This window comes from Cebidichthys violaceus, unplaced genomic scaffold (genome assembly GCF_023349555.1).
Source record: "Cebidichthys violaceus isolate CVI_PGR_0920_01 unplaced genomic scaffold, fCebVio1.0.p SCAF_22, whole genome shotgun sequence".
Lineage (NCBI taxonomy): Eukaryota > Metazoa > Chordata > Actinopteri > Perciformes > Stichaeidae > Cebidichthys > Cebidichthys violaceus.
This window is the reverse complement of record NW_027176395.1, coordinates 5333741-5347639: the sequence shown is the minus strand read 5'-3', so window position 1 is coordinate 5347639 and position 13899 is coordinate 5333741.

Genomic DNA, 13899 nt, shown 5'->3' with positions numbered 1-13899 from the left:
ACACTGATCAAAAAAGGGCAAAGTAGAAGTGATTGGAAATATTTAGCAAATGAAAAAATAATTTCAGTTTGAAAAAAAAGAAAAGAGAATCAGTTCTATGTAAAATGACATGGTGCTGACTTTACCAAGTGTAAGTTTTTGAATTTGGTCTTCATTTGGGACTGGCTTTAATGCTGAACATAACCTGTTATTATTAACCCCATCGCTATTATATATTATTCGCCTCAATTTAAATGTCTATATTTGAGTATTCATGGTATTTCAGTCATATTGCATTTCCTCTTTTTGAACCTATATGTCATTATGTTGTCGTCATGCTGTTCTCCTCTCCCCGTCTTGTTAATGCCAACTCATCCATGATCTCTCTCAGTCACTTTGCTCAAAAAGGAAAAGAAACACAGAATAAAAAGATTAGAACAAAATTGTTTAAAAAAATAGATACAAATTATTTCTCGCAATCTCGGCAGAGGTAGGATAAGCAGCACAAATGCCTCTGAGAAGGAAGAGATCTACTTGTCAAAAGTCTTGGGGATTATAAGAGAATTGGAGAATATCGATGAATTCATGAAAAATAAGATCGACGTTTCAGGTGGTAGTGGAATATGCGGCAATTTGAAGTCCAGGGATGTTCTCTGACCGCATTCTATAAAGACTGAAGCAGCATCAGAGCTCACATTAGAGACTGTAACAAATGGGGGACAGAAAGAGATAGAGAGGACTCCCCCGTTCTCTCCCCTTTCCCTGATGAATGTGAGCAGAACATCAGGAGAGGAAGAGAACCAGAGAGTGACCAAAACAGGGGGGAAAAACAGGCTACTACTACTACTACTGAAAGCAAGACAGAGCGTTGTGACAGTGATTGATGTCTGAGCGCTCTCCCTGATTCGCTGATTAAACCCATCAATCTATATGCAGAAGAGGTGTCCGATGCAAATGGGCCCAATCAGGCAGGACAAAATGGTTTTGTCAGGAAGTTATGGAAATAACTATAGGTAAGGCCGAGAGAACGCGGCGAGCAGGCGGGGATCTGACGCTGTGATGCTCCAAATTAGGAGATTACATGCTCGCCGCTCCCCGTCGTTTGGTCCTGCTCCGACGCCCAAATTGTTCTGCCATTCTTTCTTTTCTTTGCTTAGCGGTCAAAGCCCAGTGGCGGCATACGCTACGCTACACAATGCAATTGCCTGGACCACTTCAGCTGCGGCAGCAATACAGTGGGACAAAAAAAAAAATAGAAGGTGGTCTCCTGCTACCAGACATTACAGGGTCTACCGCTGGAATTAGGCATCAACAGTTATTGTTTGACAGATAGAGGAATTATGAATCACGTTTGACCTTTAACGTTCAGTCACACAAAGCGCAAGGCCTTGTGTTTGTCTCCTGGAGCAGATTTTCTAACGTTGAAACACGGCGGTGAGAGTTTCACACCACCTGAGCAGTCTGACCTGCCGGCTGCTCATTTGAATAGAAGTAGAATAGGAGAAAAAAAAGCACATTTGTTGTCAGGGAAAATGCATTTCTCTTAAGCGCATAGAGAGAAAAAAAATGAATCACCTCTGAAGGCGTCAAGCCGTTAATTCCAGATGGGTCCTGTTTTTTTGGGGGATTTTCTTTTTCCACCTTTCTTTTGTTGAACCTCGTCTGCAAAGCCTGACCATTTCAATATCTCAGCCTATCTAATAACAGTCATTCCTCTGTGGATTCTCTCTGTCTCATCTCACTTCCTTGGCCCCAGCGTGTGTGTGTGTGTGTGTGTGTGTGTGTGTGTGTGTGTGTGTGTCATGGCCTCCCTCCCTCTCTCTTCTTCACTCTCTCTCTGCATGTCCCCCCCACCCTCCCTCCCCTCCAGCCAATTGCGATCCGAATCTGTTTAATTAAGAAACAAATTCTGTTGGCATAGTAACAGCCCAGCTAATTTATCATGGGAAATAGTCTGTTAGACACACAGGTTGCTTGGCAACAGCCAATGGTGGCGTGAGATACGGCGGTGACAAATCGCACAAGATGCAGATGCGCGTGACGGCGGGCTGCTGCGTTTGAGTGGCGTCGGGAAAAGGAGGGGTAACTAAAAGTGCCTGTGAGGAGGTGCTGAGATGTAGAGACATTCCTTTTACTTTTTTTTGTATCAGTATTCATAAGCAGCATTCATTCCATAACATTAACTTTAAACATCTGCCCTGACCCAGCGGTTACCAAGCTAGCAGGCTCACAAGTTGATAAAAAGGACGATAAAAAATCCTTGTTCTGCGACACAGATTTGAATAATGTTCTTTTATTCATGAATTTTGTTTGTAAAATATTGGATTTACCTGTAACAATTATTCAAATTAAACATTGAGACGTGGATGTAAAAATCTAACTTGTGTGGCTTTTGACAAGCTGTGATGCTCCTTCATTCTATGGGGTCACAGTTCAAACCAGTGGGCACCACTGCCCTCAAACATCTGAATTGTAATCCAGCCATAAACCTGAACCCAATCTGACTTACAACATGCCTTTCTTCCTTTTATTTCAAATAAACAGCAGCGATTAAACATTAAACACATCACTGCTTCATGTGCACTTTTTTTTTTCCAGGAAAGACTTTGCAGTTTACACCAGCAGATGTAAAAGCTTTCATGAACTGGCTATAGGTTGATTTCCTGCTGTGTTATAGCAATCAGTGACAGAAAAGCAGCAACACTGACATTTATTCATGAAAATGTCACTGATTATTACTTTAAACGTTGCTGGAAATGCGGCCACAGAGATAACAACTCACAGACAAACACGTGAGCATGTAGGTGCCTCAGTGAAACGACGGTAGCCTTCAATAACATCACTGAAGGATTTGTAGACCACTTTTCTCTGCCTTTTTGAGACTTTGAGGTGGCAGCCAGTGCAATGGAATTACTCATTTTACTATGCACTTTAGTTGCTTAGTTGCTTCTGTTCTGAACAATTTATTAGCCAAACTCAAGGAAACACCTGCCACTGTCAAATGTATGTCCTTAGATGGGATTTAAAGTGATGCAACTCACAGGAGATCCACTTCCTCACGGTCACAATGAATTATATGATTCAATGTTAATAACCAGAACTCACCAGTGTGTGGTTTCTGTCCAACTGTGCACTTATTACTCAGTTCCTTTGCTAATGTAAGGCTTCCTCCTTGGCCATTGTATGTTTCGGGCAAAACAATCCTGTTTCCTGCTTAAACAAGTTGTGTGTGCAGCTGTGTGTCAGGTTCAGTCACAACACTGCTCGCTCCGGACCTCTGTCTGTAAATGATCTGTACAGTTGGGAAGGTATCAGGGGTGAATATCTTTTAAATTAATTCAATTAGGCTACGAATAAAGTATTCATAATGGCTTTGGCTCAATTATTACTAAAGGTTGTGCTGCTTTGAGGTCATCCTTCTATGTTATGTATTTTTCTGCATTCTGATAACAGATTTTGTGATTTTGTGTTTTGCACTTTAAAGGTGAAAGAGGGATTGCCTCCCCATGGCAATCTCAATATGGCGACGGCTGAGCCGGCTGCACACGGCTAATGGTGCTAACAGCGCTACAGTGCTGTCAGAGCTAACGTTGTTTACCTGCGGGGTAAACAACGCCTATGGTCAGGACTGTAACCACTGCATGAGCACAGAGCACCGGCGTTCAGCTAGCCTGTGAAGCACGCTCACATGCACTAACATTCACAAAAATGCCACTGTGGCCGGCCGGCTAAGTCAACAAAGCACAAAGATGCTAGGATAGCACCACACACATGTGACTCTGCTCTACTATATCTTTACATATTAATTTGTTTGAACAGAGAAGCCAACACTGTCAGACTCATGATGGACCGTTTTAAAAAAGTGAATTAAAAAAATCATAATTGCAGCAACCACAATAGCAGAGATAAGCATCGAGCTAAAGATGCTTTGTTAGACTCTCAACGTTAAACTCTTGATTAATGACACTGAAGGATTTTATTCCTCAAACTTTTCCAACTTTATTTTGTCAATAATTGATCTCAATCAAAAAATACGTTTTAAATATTGTCAACTTAAGCTTAAGCAACGTTTCAAATAATTGCTTTTGGTGACAAACATTAAGATTTGGAATGCTAATGTGCATTATTACTATTCAGATTAGCCTATTTTTATTATGGTGATATTAGATTTGTATGTGTTTTTTTATGCAAGACTGAATATATTTCTATACGTTTGACCTTTGACCTTCTTGTCCGCTTGTATCTGGTTGTGGGCATAAATAATTCACATGATGGTTCAACTGTACTCATCAGTTCTTCGATCACTATCCATCATGTTCACCACCATACCACATTTAAAGAGCCTGAATATCATTCCCATTTAATATAATGTCGAGACACAAATTGAAAAGAGAAAAGTACAGCTCTGACAGGACTCTAATTCCTAACAGCTCCACTTTTTCATGACAATTGTCACACAGAGTGTGTGGGGCCATTTCCATTTGCGACAAAGATGTTTGGTGTAATGCATATCGTTGATATGTTGTCTCTCTCCAGTGCACAGTCCTATCAGAAACCCCAGCGGCCCTAACGAATGGCGCACTCACCGGACTATGTGGTTACATGATGAAAGTTATTCATCACATTTGAATTATTCTAATCAATTTGCTGTCAGGCTAACTGCTGTGGCCGTCACAGTGACGCTGCCGTCAAGCACCGTTTGGTTGCAGCTTGGCGCTGCCCGTGAAATTTATACTTTCCATAAGTACTCGTAAAACCTTCAAAGCATGACTGAGCGGGTAGAGTCACCCCACCCCGACACCACCCCCGCCCAGACATCCTAGTCAAGACGACAGCTGCAGACAACAAAGTCACTCACAGACAAATAGGCAGAATTATGTACAGAGCTCTGCAGTAGCAGGAAAACAGCTTGCAAACACAATAAAGAGCAGTAGGCATCATTTCTCCTTTTCCAGCACACAAATAAAGATGCTTGAGAACGAGATCTCGATTGCCGATTATAATGTGACACGAGGTTGTTCCTCACACAGGCCTCGCTCATAACCGCTGAAAGCATCGGATACCCTGAGTAACTTCCTATATTGAGTATAAAAGCTGCTTAACCCAAAACAACAAGCCAGTCAAACCCACCATGAACGCTGTAATCACCCAGTGAAGATGGAAAACCAAAGCTTCCAGCAGGCCAGAGGAACACAGATAACTACATGCTTTCTCTGGTCAACGCAGAGTGGCTTTTACCATCTGATCATGCATTAAGTGAGAGGTCCAGAGCCCCCTTATGACATGGTTCACTATTAAATGTGGGTGACACATTTCATTCTTACACGGTTGAAGCTGGAAACACTTCTGTAACACTTCCAACACAGTTGAAGTCAAGTTAGATGTTTATCTCCAAGTGCTGTGTCTCATTTGGCTTGGAGTTTTGACCATTTGTGTCCAATGTGCTCCCTCAGATCTCATTCAACATGGATATTTTTGAGGGAGAGAAGAGATGTAAGCCTTTTTTTTAATATCCAAAAGAAAAAAAAAAAAATCAGTCTTGTATAGCACAGCTTGTAAACTAGTCAAAATGTCTTCCACAACAGCAGTAAATGGTTTTAGATTAGGTTCAACTTTATTTTTCCTTTAACAAAGTACAGGTACTGAGACAACGAAATGCAGTCAAGCATCTAACCAAAGGTCCATAAAGCAGTAAAGCGCAGAATAATACATATAATAAAAATATATATAAATATACAGAAAAAAAGCAGTACGTGTTTACACGATAGCATGTTATGTCCTTAATGCAAACATAATGACTCAAAACATCGACTGATCAATTCTATTTACTTCGTGTCCAAAAAGAACACAGCTGGTTGCTGTGGGTCTTTGTTGGCTCAACCCTGCTGCTCTAAAGGCTCGTAATTAATCAGCAGAAGGGTATTAAATGCACATCTTGCTCTTTGTCCCCCTTCCTACGAACACTAATACAACAGAATTATCATCCCGTATCCACAAAGACATTATAATTATTTTGACAAACTTTTTAAGTGGTATAACAAATAGTGTTCATTGATTTCCGAGCTCCTGTGGTTACCGAGCAGCGGACTGGTTGTCCAGTGTTTGTTGCTTTCAGCTTGTCCTCAATCTTGTCCTTTAGCAGGAAAAGGAAAAACATCTTCTTATATCTCAATCACTCCATTAAAAGTTGATGTGGAAGCGGTCAGGTTCATGCTTTGATCTAAATTGAACATGGCATGGACATGCTATATGGATAAAGACAGAGAGTGACCCCTGTCTTCATCACGCAGTCTCAGGAGAGGCTGGGCTGCCCTGTTTGGGCTCAGTGTGAACTCAAAAGCAGCTCAGTCTCATCAAATCGCACCAAATCCTATTTTTAGCGTCAGATTTTAAAAATTGACATCAAAATGAGTAATCGTAGTCAAAAAGGACAGACGGCAGGATGGGCTGATCTGCTTTTATCTAAAGTGTAGGATGTAACCTCCCGCCCATCCACCGCCACCCTCTCCTCCCCAAAGGTGAAATAAGACTGTCACTCTGATGCGTCCGCTCACTCTTGATGAGCTTGGGAATAAATATGCAAAAAAGGGGGCTTCCTGGTGGAGAAAGAAGGGAGAGAAAAAAAAGAGGCAATCAAGGATAGCTGCAGTCCCCGGCTGGACTATAAATCTCTGTCTGTTTCAATCGCCGCTGTGGCCGAAACGGTGTAAAATTCGAGCGGGGATGTCATCAATTTCTGTTAGCTTCTCTGTCCCTTTCTGTGCCGGTCGGCGGGCAGCCATGATGGATTGATTTTGTCACTTGTGCTCAGTTCACAGTATGTTAACATGGAAGGGCAGAGTTGGGTTATGGAGAGAGGGTTATTAGTGTCTCGGCTGTGACTGGACTTTCCTCTCTCTCTCTCTCTCTTGTCTCTCTTCTTGTGAAGGTCTCTCACTCTGTCTCCCATCCCTGTCACTCTACCTTACACTCAATATACTTGCTCTCCCATTCATCACACCTCATTCCCTTCCATATCTGCATCCATTTTATCCCTGCGTACCTCCACCTATCCCCTCTTATCTCTGCATTACTCTGCCTATCCCAACCAACTGTCTCCACACCTTAGACCTGTCAGCCTACTTCTGTCTCTTCACCTACATGTGTCAACCCATTCATATCATATCTATGTATCTACCTCTACTGGACCTACCCTCGGTTGACCTCCACTACTCTTACACGATCTCTCCCCCCATCTCCCCCTTGGCTCCAACCATACTGACCTTTAATGGTGAAGCCATTGGGAAAATGCTTCAAAAATGTAATGAAGTCTATGCCTAACATAATAACTTCTTCTAAGGTATTTCAGCACTTTTCTGCAGGTGATATATTTAACAAAAGATGCACTTTTCTGAGGAGGTGTGAGTCCGGTCAGGTAGTTTTTGAATGATGTTTTGGAATGTGTTTGATGTGCTCTATTGAAAGGTGTGTCAGCCTATCAAAGACAGCCTTGCTACTTTATCATCCCACCATAGCGGCACCCAGTTTTCCTCTCCTTTGATGAAATCTGTACTTTAAGTCACAAGTAGCTTTCACCGAGACCACAGATTTAAACGCATGGGTAATGTCAAATACACTTAGTGTATTGTTAGTCCATGTTTCCACATCGTCTATATACCCGTCCAACAACATCCACCATGCTCCTCCATCCATCTATGCTTATCTCAGTACCTACTTATACCTTCTCCAGGGGCGTTTCCAGACCGAACCTCTGTGTGGGGGTTTTGCCGGGATTCTCCCCTGGGAACCAGCTCTATTTTAATGCTTTTTGTTATACACTACCTTATTTACATTCAAAGTACATGTCTTTGTGTTAGTAGTTTGTATTAATTAGTATTTTGTTTAGTAGATACAGAATACTTATTAAGTTGGAAAAAACTGTTATTAAATGTATCTATGTTAATAGTGGTGGAATATAACTAAGTGCATTTTCTCAATTGCTGTACTTAAGTACAATGTTGAGGTATTTGTACTTGAATATTTCCATTTCATGCTAGTTTGAACTTCTTTTCCATTACATTTCACTGGGAAATATTGAACATTTTGCACTACATTTATCTGACATTACTTTATTTGCTGCTGTAATCCTGCAAATGTCCCCGCTGTGCGACTAATAAAGGGTTATCTTATCTTATCTTATCTTACAGATTCAGAATAATACTAGAGAATATAATCAATTGTATTAAATGATGATGCATTATTATAGATTAAACTACTATACTGTCAGTATATAAAGTAAATATACATATAAAGCTCCACCTTTACCAGCTGCAACATTAAAGGGTTGAACACATGAATGCATTGATGCAATGATTATAATACAATAATATGATATATATTATTCTGCATAATTATTACCTTTACTTTTGTTTTTTTAAGTATATTTTAATGATAACACTTTTTTTTCCTTTAATACAGTATTATTCTGAATCCAGGATGTGTACTTGTAACAGTGTATTTTACACTGTAGTATTAATACTTAATACTACTACTTAGTAGAGATTTAAAGTATTTATTTCTTCTTTGTCAGTTACCATTGGTTTTTTGAAATGGTTTAATTTCACTCACACAAATACAGATACTGTTCATGTTGTGTAGTGCGTGCACTGTTTACCTCTCAATCATCTGCTACTGTCACCCTCTCTTGTCTCTCTCCATCATCTGCTGTCTGTCTGTCTGTCTGTCTGTCTGTCTGTCTGTCTGTCTGTGTCTTTTTCTCTCCACTGTGACTTCAAGCAATCGCACACAGAGTTTTCAGAGATAGTGAAATGAGTCATTCACCACTTCATTTTGGAGCCACGCCATAACGTAAAGCAATGTTATGCAACTTGAGGTTTGCAAAATAAAATCAAACAGCATCTACAATCATAACGAGGAGAAATGTGTCCTTCCTCATATTATAAGCTATACTACATTTGATTTTTTTTTCCATTTGGACCTGTACGCCCTGCCACCTGTCCTCTACTCTTACTGCTGTGAGTCACTCAGCGCTGATGACCATCAGAAAACACCCAATTGTTCCAAGTCTTTCCACATAGAGTAAAATCTACCGAGGTCCGCCCACCCAGTCCTACATGAGACTAATGTCTGCATCAGACAAACCACAAGAAAGCCCATGAAGAAGGAGCTAATCCTGTGGGAGCTGCTAGGTGGAAGCTAGCCTTGTGTTAGAAAGAGATGACAGAACAAGGAGCTTTCATGACGAATAAAGCTGAAAACTAAATGGGGGAGGATCTTTATGCACTGCCATTACATCTTTATCAGGGATTGGTCAACACAATTGAAATAATGCTGCACCTTCTTGACTTGTACAAGACAGGATCATTTTCACTCAAGTGCCATAATTACTCGGACGCTCGAGGACACAATTAAATTTTATAATGTCAAAAGCTGACCTTTAGTATTCGCTTCTGGGTAAGTCCATCAGAGCTGAAATACTGGGAGAAAACCAGCCTCTTTACTACAGCGCTGGAGAGGATAGCTGCTTTGAGTTAGTGCTGAGACCAAAGCTTTAAACAAGGTATAGTAGACTTACCTTGTAGGCACTATGATGGACCGTGAACTGTATACAGTCCGATGAGCAACTTGAGACGCGAGAATGGAGTTGTAGTTGAGAGACAACAACTATGACCTAAATCATCAGGTTCTGAGATTGTGTTTCGGCCAATGCGTTCTGCCTCTATAGCTCTTCACACGGACTGTTTACCTGCATTCAACCAAAGCCCGCTCTGATTGGTGATTGGTCAATGCTACTTGGACTTCAACCTGAAACAAAATACTTCCTTCACCAAAATCTTGTCCCGTTGCAGAATCTGCATTCATATGCGGGTATCTGTTTATAGAGATTAATGGGTTGCACTTCTCAGAGTTCACCTATTGATCAAAGTGGGGCATCATAATATGTACCCGCTCACTGTATGTAAACTGATGGAGTTTAAGTCTCCGTAGGTGGTGCACAGAATGTTAGTTCCGTGATTATTTCTGATCAAAAATTGTAAGGCGCAGCCTCCTCATTCTCGTTATTCCTTAGCCCGGTTCAACACCTTTGTTCAGCCATGGTGGTTTGGTGGTTTTGGTCATTGGCTGCTGCTTGGAGGAACAATTGATCTTTAGAGCTTTGAAGGCTCAATTACGACTAGGGTGTCCTCTTGCTACATAGATAGCTACCTACCTGTCTACATCCATAAATAGCAACAGAAGAAAACTGTTCCAAAAGACAGCTGTACATGTTCTCTGTTAAATACTTCTTTGATTGTAATGAACCGTAGTTTCTCTGTTCACTGAAAATTACAATAAGAGTAGGAAACAGTACTCGCTACTGATTGGTTAAAGCATAACACAACAAAATAAGCTCTCCTTCCCATCACAAACTGGTTAACTTAAACAGTGTCAAAATGAGGCAGGAAGGACCAACCAAATAATGTTTAGCACAACACTTTTGAGAATGTTGAAAAAAACGTTTTTAACAAAGTCAGGGCCATTCAACAATGCAACAAAGCGTGTTCCCACAAACACACAGTTAACTGCTGAAAAGCAGTGTGCAGTCTGAACCACAGCCAAATTCTACTGTTAAAAACACTGAACCTTTTCAAAGAGTAGATCCAGAAGTGCTGGCAGCATGGTCTGCCAAACACATGGCTTCAATGTGTCTGTGTGTGTGTGTGTGTGTGTGTGTGTGTGTGTTTGTCAGAGAATAAGGAAGCCAAACAGGGTTAGTAGGATAAGAAAAGGTGATGGGAACACTGGCTAGCAGCCCAATAGGAAAATGCCCACACAAACATGCATCACACACAGTCATGAGCACACACACACACACACACACACACACACACACACACACACACACACACACACACACACACACATACACACCCACACACACTGCTATCTCTATTTCTACATTTATTTTTCTCACACATACACTTTTCGTTTTCTCCAATGTACACACTCATGCTCTCTCTTTCTCTCTCTCTCTCTCTCTCTCTCTCTCTCTCTCTCTCTCTCTCTCTCTCTCTCTCTCGCTCTCTCTCCCCCACACAGCATTGTGCTTACTCAAGTCATTTCACTTCTAGAAGCAGTATTGTCAGAGCCTCAGTGCAGTGTCACTTCAGGTGTGTGTTGGTCATTGCCTGTGTGGGTTACACTGTCACACACACATTTGTATACAAATGCACAGGGGGAACTTGAAAGGCTTCAGAATGGACACAGAGCTGGCAACTTTTCTGCTTCACGAGGTTCTAAGACAACTGTGAGCTGGATGTGTATTTGACGGTGTTATTGGTCTGTGGGCAATAACCTGTCGCAATGCAACGAATCTAAACTTGTAATTTCCTGCCAGTCGAGCCTGATGTCTGTCCTGCACTGCAGAGAGCGCTCTGAATTACAGATCTGCATGGGCCTGTTCTTCCCCATCTCACCTGCATGTTCATACAGTTCACAAGTCTGTGCCAGTAATTATCTCAGTTCACCAAATGATTTCAGTGACAGATTACCAGTTCAAATGTATAGTGTTGCAATATCTGTTTGGTTTGTGTGTTATGACCTTATCAAAGAAAATTAAACCATTGCACTTATGTATGTATATTTACTTTATATTGTAAAATATATGTTCTTCATATTCCATTTCAGAGTTTTTATGCATTTATTATTGTCATCGTCTCTGATGTTTAAGACCTTGTTTACGCATGCAGATTGAGGGTGTGTCTTCCCTTGCATGAGTCAGTGAGTGTGTTCATACACAAGCACATCATTAACGTCGTCAGCTTTGATTAGGCAGTTACCTTATGTGGCCACATGCCGTCATATGATTTCCTGTCAATTTCCTGCTTGTGTGTAACTTGCACATAGAATATTTCCTAGCTTCCCCTTGCAGACTTAATGTGCCTTGCGAGGTGTTGTTGAACTGTTATACAACAATAGGCATGGTTTCCATCCAAATTTCAAATGAATTTACAGTAAATCAGTAAAAAAAAGGAAAAGTGAATTACTGCTTTTTTCCATCCGCTGCTGTTATATATTAAATATTAGTTCATTGGAGACAAACAGCTTGTGGAGCTAATTATCCAGTCACTGCCATAAAACCATCACAGAAGAAGAAGAGGTCGTTAAAACAACTCCAGTCCAAGCTCAAACGATAGAAAACCATGTGAAGAATATGACGGAACGTTTCCATTTGTTTTATGTATTAATGTGAGGAAGGTTACAGTCTCCTCATCGCTCCTCACATATCTGATGCTTTCAGCTCTTCAGTGGATGCTTGAGTGACATTGAAGTCACATGTTTTATTTACATCATCATTTATTCACCAAGTCTATTTCCATTGCACTTTGTCGCACGCATTATGTATTTGTCCATACACAACCTCTGCCCAGTGCTGTTTTGCTACATAATAATTTTGTCAGAGTTTTGGTGTTTCCATTCCAGTGGATGGAGCCCTGTCGGTTGCCACTTAAAAGCGTCGGGCGACATTACATTTAAACTTTCTTAAAGATGCTTAATTTGGTATTCAGAATTTCAAACAACTGTTTTTGTAAACATATAGTAGAGTAATGTCTACCTGAGCGGAGAACGAAGTCTCTCTCACTCTGTTTGTTGTGATCACATCTTTGCCTGGCTTTGTTGACATAGCCAGGCCAGCCGCATGTGCCTTTTAGTGCATGTTAGTGCACGTGAGCGTGCTCCACTGGTTAGCTCACGGCCAACATGCATCTTTAGAAGATGCTTACTTCTTAATATGACATGTGTATATATAAGGTCACTGCCCAGACACGCATGACCTGTATGAGGCAAAAGACTTGAAGGTCTAAAAACGAGACAATAGTAATCTGGTGCCGTGAGTTTTTCATTTTTTTACTTCCATCTAGACAGCTATATGGAGAAAGACTGCTGCCAGCTGTTAAACACACTACATTAATGTTTCTCCGTTCTAACTACCTCGAGATGTTTTTGTTATTTTATTCACCCCCCCTCGGGGAAGGCAGAGTTGAGCTGGCTGTTTTCCTGACAATGATGCTTCAGCTGGCCATGTGGTAACAATTGGTTCCCATTAGCCTGTACTGCACTTTATGTAGTATAACGTTGAAAAACATTACATAAATTATGTAAAATGTAAATTTGCTATCTGCTATTTGCAGTTTGGGAATGCGTCCAGAGAAAAAAACAAGCCAGAAGATGAATATCCCCAAAAGTATGGGTGAAACGCTGGAATATGAATGTAGCTGAACTAAGGACAATGTATTACTAAAAAATGTGATTCATATGAAGAAAAATGGCCTCAAATCCCAGCATTGATCCTCCTTCTTTTTCGAGAGTTTGTGACTGAATTGACAACATGGCATGGTATTCAACATATTGCCACATTACTTCTGGTAGCAAACTGCATTGTGGGTGTCGGTGCTAGAAATGTCAGTATTAGGGCAGGGACGTTGTAAGTCAAGGCAGATGCCGTAGCAGCGGCAGTAGTATATTTCACTGATACTGATCTCATGCTTTCTGACAGTAATGGTACTTATGGTAATGTCCTCCGTGAACCAGACATGGCCCTGTGCGCTCATAGACACAGCACATAGCTCCCCGACACCGCTCTGATTTAACACCACACGAGTTAAAGGCCTGCGCTGCTGGATATTGAGATTTTAAATTTCAAATTCTGCAGCCCTGTCAATGAGATGGTCTCATTCGTCCATGACTAAACATGTGGGCTTTGTAAAGATGTTTAAAAAGTTAAAAACCATCTAGGCCTGCACTATCTGCATTTACAGCAGGCAATATTACAGTACCAATATCATGGACCAAATTAATTGAACATGTGGAATTTTGTTCTATTTCAGTCGTCGTGACAACCAGAGACAGCTGAAATTGCCCTTTTCAGTATTTGCATTT